The sequence below is a fragment of the Myotis lucifugus genome, unplaced genomic scaffold (genome assembly GCF_000147115.1).
Source record: "Myotis lucifugus unplaced genomic scaffold, Myoluc2.0 scaffold_182, whole genome shotgun sequence".
Classification (NCBI taxonomy): Eukaryota; Metazoa; Chordata; class Mammalia; order Chiroptera; family Vespertilionidae; genus Myotis; species Myotis lucifugus.
The window spans coordinates 1,077,294-1,083,380 of NW_005871230.1; the positions used below are offsets into that span (position 1 = coordinate 1,077,294).

Here is a 6,087-nt window from a genome sequence, read left to right on the forward strand (position 1 = left end):
AAAGAAAATATGGACATAAACCCCCCCAAAAAAAACCCAAACACACACACACACACACACACACACACACACACACACACACACACACAGTCATAAACATAGGATGCAGAGGGATAGGGATCACATAAATGTATACGCATATTTATTCTTCAGTAAAAAATACACATTCTATTTGTGTATATGTAGTTTTTATGTAACATTGTATAATCCTTTCTATTTGGTATTTTCATTTTAAATAAGTTATTAAAGTGGAAACTAAATAGATTATATTAATATACAAAAGTAAACATGGGTATTAGTGTTAGTATGCTTATATGTTCTTTTAAATATAAAACTTTATTGGCAAACTTTTTTGTCAAACATATGGGATAATATATTTATTTGAATTTAGAATTCAAAACAGATTATTAGAGAATCTGACTAGGGGCATGTTTATCTTTAGTTAAATTATCATATCAACTATTGTGGAAGGAAAGGTGAGCTATTAAATATGAGCACTGATGAAGATTACGGTTCACATTGATTGTCATGTTTTTTAGCTAACGCAATTGAGTGGGGATACAATCGTCCATTTAAAATATTTGGAATTGAAATATACAGCGGTTGCATTTCAGAAACCTGTCTCAATTCCACTTCTGTTACTGGTAGAGGTCAGTTTATCTGCTGACTGGTCCTTACTCTGCTTTAAATTATCCTCTGTGACTTCACTGCTCTTCTAATCACTAAAAGTTATGACTGAAGTAGATATAACCTTTGATTCTTCCCTGTGTCACAGGGCATTTAAAGAATTCCTTCAAAATCCACCAAAAAATCCTGCTGCTGTACAACTCTTTCCTACTTTTGTAAATGCTCGGATGCTAAATCCCAACCACTTGGAAACTGTGTAAACCTATTTTAACCTATTCTTGCATTCTTGTTTCTTTTGTAGAAATTTACTGTTTAAAGAAATTAATAATCAAATGTGGGAAAGGAAGTCACATTTACTGAAAGTTTTAGGCTTCTTCTTTCTTTAAATTTTTTTAGCAATCACTTTTTTGAATCTTTATTGGTCTTATCACCCAAGTGTTTGTTCCCAGGTATTACAGTTCAATTCTGCTGATTAAAACAAACAAAATTCAAAGCATTTTTGATTTTTCTTTTCAGTTTCTTATAATCTGCATATTTTCTCTTGTGTCTGGCATTTCTTTCTTTTCCTTACAGACCAGACTTTGAAAAATGTGAGTTCTGGTACAAATTCAGAACTACATAGATATGTGTATTTTTTTTCTGTAAAGTGAGAGTGTTTATCTCTAAGTTTCATTTTAGACTTTTCAGCATGTGATTTTGTAATATCACACTAAGCCCTCCCAGGGCCATAAAAGAATGAATCACAATTCAGTTTTTATTGGCACTTTTAATCTCAGTGCCAACAATTTTGCAAGGGTGTTTTCCTCTTCACACATTCTTCAGGACTTGAATATTAGGAGTTAGAGAAACATATATGTATCCATGAGTGGAAGAAATTTTATTTAGACTAAAAACTCCTAGTGCTTTTCTAAGGATCATTATTCTGGATACATAGATGAAAGAAGTTTAGCCATGTTCCTAATTTTACTTTATTTTTAGCTATTATAGATTGGAAAGATAGGTGATATTAGATAATTACAGCCTAATATTTCTTTTCTGTAACACCAGTCCTGATTCAGTGCAACAGCAGAAAGAGGCAAAACATGGAGAAGCAAGCAACCTAATCATCAGGAGGATTATACCTCCCTTGAAACACTAAAGAGCCTGCTGGAGGTAGGATAGCAAAGGAAAAACATGGACATAGTTTACAGCTCCTCTTGGATTGTAGGCAATATGTTTTATGTGTTAATTTTTATTATTTTGAAATTATTTCAGACAAACAAAAATGTGTCAAGAATACTCTAATGAACAAACTATGTATCCACAACTAGCTTTTCTAAAGGCAACATTACTCCCTCAGTAAAAATTCCTCATGTGCCTTTTGCTAATTGTAATCCCCTTACGTCCCTATAAAGTTATACACTCTCCTGAATTTGATATTTATCATTACCATGCGTTTCTTAATTTTTTGCATATGCGTCTTTCAATAAGTAGAGTTGTTTGCATGCTCTACATTTTACAAGACAGATATCACAATGTATTTATTTTTCACCCAATGTTGTGATTATGAGATTCAGTTTGTTTTTGAGTATTTTATTTTGAATCATGAACTGTTTTTAAATAATAAAACACTATTTTACATTACATATGCTATTGTTACTTTTATAAAAATTGTTTTAATTTACAGTTGGTTTCATATTTGTAAGTCACTTTCAAGGTGATGGGGCTTATAAATATCTTCTGAAATAAGTCATTCTGATGCAGGATCCATTTATTAATTTATTTCTTGGTAAAACAATATTTAAATGACTCCTAGGCAAGGATAGGGCCAGGTATTAATTCACAGGTGAGCAAAACAGACTTTGTCCCTTTCTTATGACCCCTCCAGCCTAATGTAAATACAAATTTTAAATAATTCCACATTTTGACAACATAGATGGACCTAGTGAGTTAAGTCATTCAGAGAGACAAATACCATATGATTTCACTCATATGAGGAATCTAAAGAACAATCTGAGTGAACCAACAAAACAGAAACCAACTCACAGATACAGAGAACAGACTGATTGCTGCCAGAGGGGAGGAGAGTTGGGGTTTGGTAGATATAAAATAGTCACTGGGATGTAAAGAACAGCATAAGGCATACACTCAATAACATTGTAATAACTGCCTGGTGTCAGATGGGTACTGGAACTATCAGGGGAGGAATTAGTGAAGCATATGATTGTCTAACCACTATGTTGTACAACTGAAACTAATACAAAATAATATTAAATGTAAACTGTAATTGAAAAAAAATAGGCTTTCCCATTCTTGTGTGAAAGAATGTTTTCCCTTACATACACCTATATCTAGGTGGACATGTAAGAAAATGCTTACTGTTTATGACTTCCAACCAGACATAATGTTAAACATACATGTAAAATGGAATTCTATGTTTGGCCTTTCTCATCATTTACTACTAGCTTAACTAAAATCTTGTATATATGGATAAAGGTTTCTATTTTACATCTTTACAGACCTAACACATTTAGAGAGAATAGCCATTAACTTTAAAGAAAGGAAGAAAACCTGGGCATTTTGTAAATTTTATATCTCCTCTCACCACAGAAACAACTTATGTTTGGGATTTATATTGCATTTGAATTTTGTCTTTAAATATCAAGTGCATGAGATTCAGAGCTTGGTTAAGCAAGACAATATGAATAATTTTTGAAGATATTCATTGTGGCTTACAGACTTTATGAGACATGTCAACACATTTCCTCATTCAACAGCAGTTTATGATATTTATGTCATTGTTATGTAAATTATGTGGTTGTTATAGATGCTGAACATTTGGTTCTTCCTGACTGGTGGCCAGTGGGGTCAGAACTATTCATTAATCCAAGTAAGTCCATACATGTGAACTTTTGCCTTTTTTTTTTTTAGTTTTTACAACCACAACATGTATAATAGTAATTAGTTTTTCCAGGATGTGCATTTCAAGATTAATGCCTCAGGACATGGAAGTTCTTTGATATTTGGCTAAGACCCAGTTGTGTAATCGCTTAGAAATGTAGTGCATCTTGCATTGGGATACTTTGGAAAGGAGTTACTGTACCTTGAAATGTAGATTTTCTTCAAAGAACTAGAAATCCAGTTTTGTCTCAAGCCTCAATTCAGATAAACTATGAAAAAAGAATTAGCAGTGGCCAGCTATATTTTGGTATTTTTCCATTTTTTCAAAAACCTTGTGAATGACAGTGTTTTGGTAAGAAAGTTTCTCTAACATATATGTTTGATAGATATGTGAATGTGAAATAATTACTTATTCACCACTCATTAAATGGTTTAGTTTTTTATATCTTAAAAAGATTTTGTTGTCCAACAAGACCTTAGTTGTTGTTCTATACCTATCACAATTAATGTTGTTCCCCAAGATTTAACTATTCCTCTTTTTTCTTCACTTTCTCTCAACCCAAATAGCTCTTAATTGTATTATGTCCACTTAACTTTACATTAATTAGAATATTTATTTTCTGATTCTCTTACATCATCATCATATTTAGTTCAGCAAACATTCTGTTTTTAAAGATGTTTTTATTAATTTTAGAGAAAGAGGAAGTGAGGGAGAGACAGAGAGAGAAAGATCAATCAATTGCCTCCTACATGCACCCTGACCAGGAATCCAGCTGGCAAACTTTCAATTCATGGGACACTGCTCAACCAGATGAGTCACACCAGCCAGGGCAAATATATTCTGTTTTCGATTCTGTGGGCTTCAGAAATGAAATTTTCTCTATGGTTCTTAATTTTGAAGCCTCTATTATCTTTTGACCACATTTTTTTTTCAATTCATTTCTCTTTTTTCCTCCTTTTCCTTCACAGCTTTATTTCCTACTAAAGCTACTTTTTTCTGAGATTTATCTATAGCAGCTACATAATAAATGTTGACTGACTCTATGATCATTAGTTTCCACTTGCTTTACTTTCACTTTTCTGTTTCAATAAATCAGTATGGAACAGATCAGGAAATTAAAATGATCATTATTGTTTTCTTGCTACACACATATTGTCTAAAAATGGGAAAAAATCTGTATTTACTCAACTATGAAGATTATTCTTAAACTAACAAAAGGTTTCCTGGAGAAAAATAATTTTGCTCATCTGTACACGTAGGTGACAGAGGCTCCATCCTCTACCAAAGGCAGATTGTGAGCTCCTAGTGGACAATGGTCATGCCTGACTCATCCTTGTGTTTCATTCCAGTTCCAAAGGTAGAGCCTCACACCAAGTAGACATCTTGGAAACTGGAGAAGTGAGTTGGTTAATCTATCCCAATCTGGGGTTTTATGATGCATTGCTGAACTATTTCTGCTAAATAAATAAACTAGATTGGCTTGACTATATTTCTCTCAAACAGTGGAGTTTCATACCCTTAACACAGCATGTGTCCTTGTCATAGTCAACTCAATGAGTGTTTCTGAAATTTTCACATGGTTTGTAGTACTGTGCAGTGAAGTAAAACTGTCATTAACTTAGAATTGATGCCCTGGATGCGATACCAGGAAAATGTGGGAAATGTCACTATAAACCAGACCAATTAGATCTGTCTTTGTCAATCTAAACATTACAATTGGAAATATTTGACTGCAGCTAAAGAATGAGAGTTAGAGTAAATGTACTAGCATGAATTTGATTTCTATTTTGGTGGTCATAAATTCTAATCAATGAAGACCATAAAACAGCTAGGAATAATTTTGATTTTAATTTGAAACCACCATATGACAAACTACACTGCCCGCTATTATAATGGAAATTTATTTAATATTTTCCCCAGAAACTTTTATTTATATAGGACATCTTCCAACCAGGGGAGAGTATTTAGATAGGTTTTATAGGAATATACATAGTAGCTATTGTTTAATCAGATGAATTCCTGGTTTTATTTTTCTTGTGAATTGTGGATGACAGCATCCAGAAATGTTAGTGTTAGGTTTCTCTGATTTTGAAATTTTCCAGAATACAAACTTCTCTAACTTATTGAGTTAAAGGAAGAAAATGCATGCTTTCATTCCCAGTGGACTTCAATGTGAATCCTAAACCAGGTTCAGTTGGGAATTCTCAAATGTCATTTTATAGATCGCTTTGTAGCTTTAAATAAAATGGTTGCATGTAGACCTACAAAGATTTCCTATAAATTAAATAATACTTCACGAGAAGATTAAAGTTATAGTGTTGATTATTTATTATTAATAATAATGTTTTGATATTAAATAATAACTAATCCAGTTTATAAATTCTATTTTAACCTGTATTTCCAATGTCAGTAGGTAATATTGGGTTACTTTTCTAACAATACTAGATGTCATAAAATGATTTTATTATAGCATTTTATCAGATCCAATTTGCAACCAGTATTGTGGATTCAGAAGGATGCAATACCAATGGTAGTCTATCTGAATATGTCCCCTCTCCTCCTCTGCACAATATTCCCAT

At 32.5% G+C, this 6,087-nt stretch overlaps 1 long non-coding RNA gene across 1 annotated transcript; it reads left to right on the top strand.

Annotated features, from left to right (window-relative positions):
* The first annotated feature begins 1,703 nt into the window (after positions 1-1,703).
* LOC111827541 lies at positions 1,704-4,879 on the top strand. The gene is made up of 3 exons (XR_002831153.1): positions 1,704-1,779; positions 3,434-3,496; positions 4,858-4,879. It is a non-coding gene; the product is annotated as an uncharacterized LOC111827541 (long non-coding RNA).
* Positions 4,880-6,087: the final 1,208 nt, after the last annotated feature.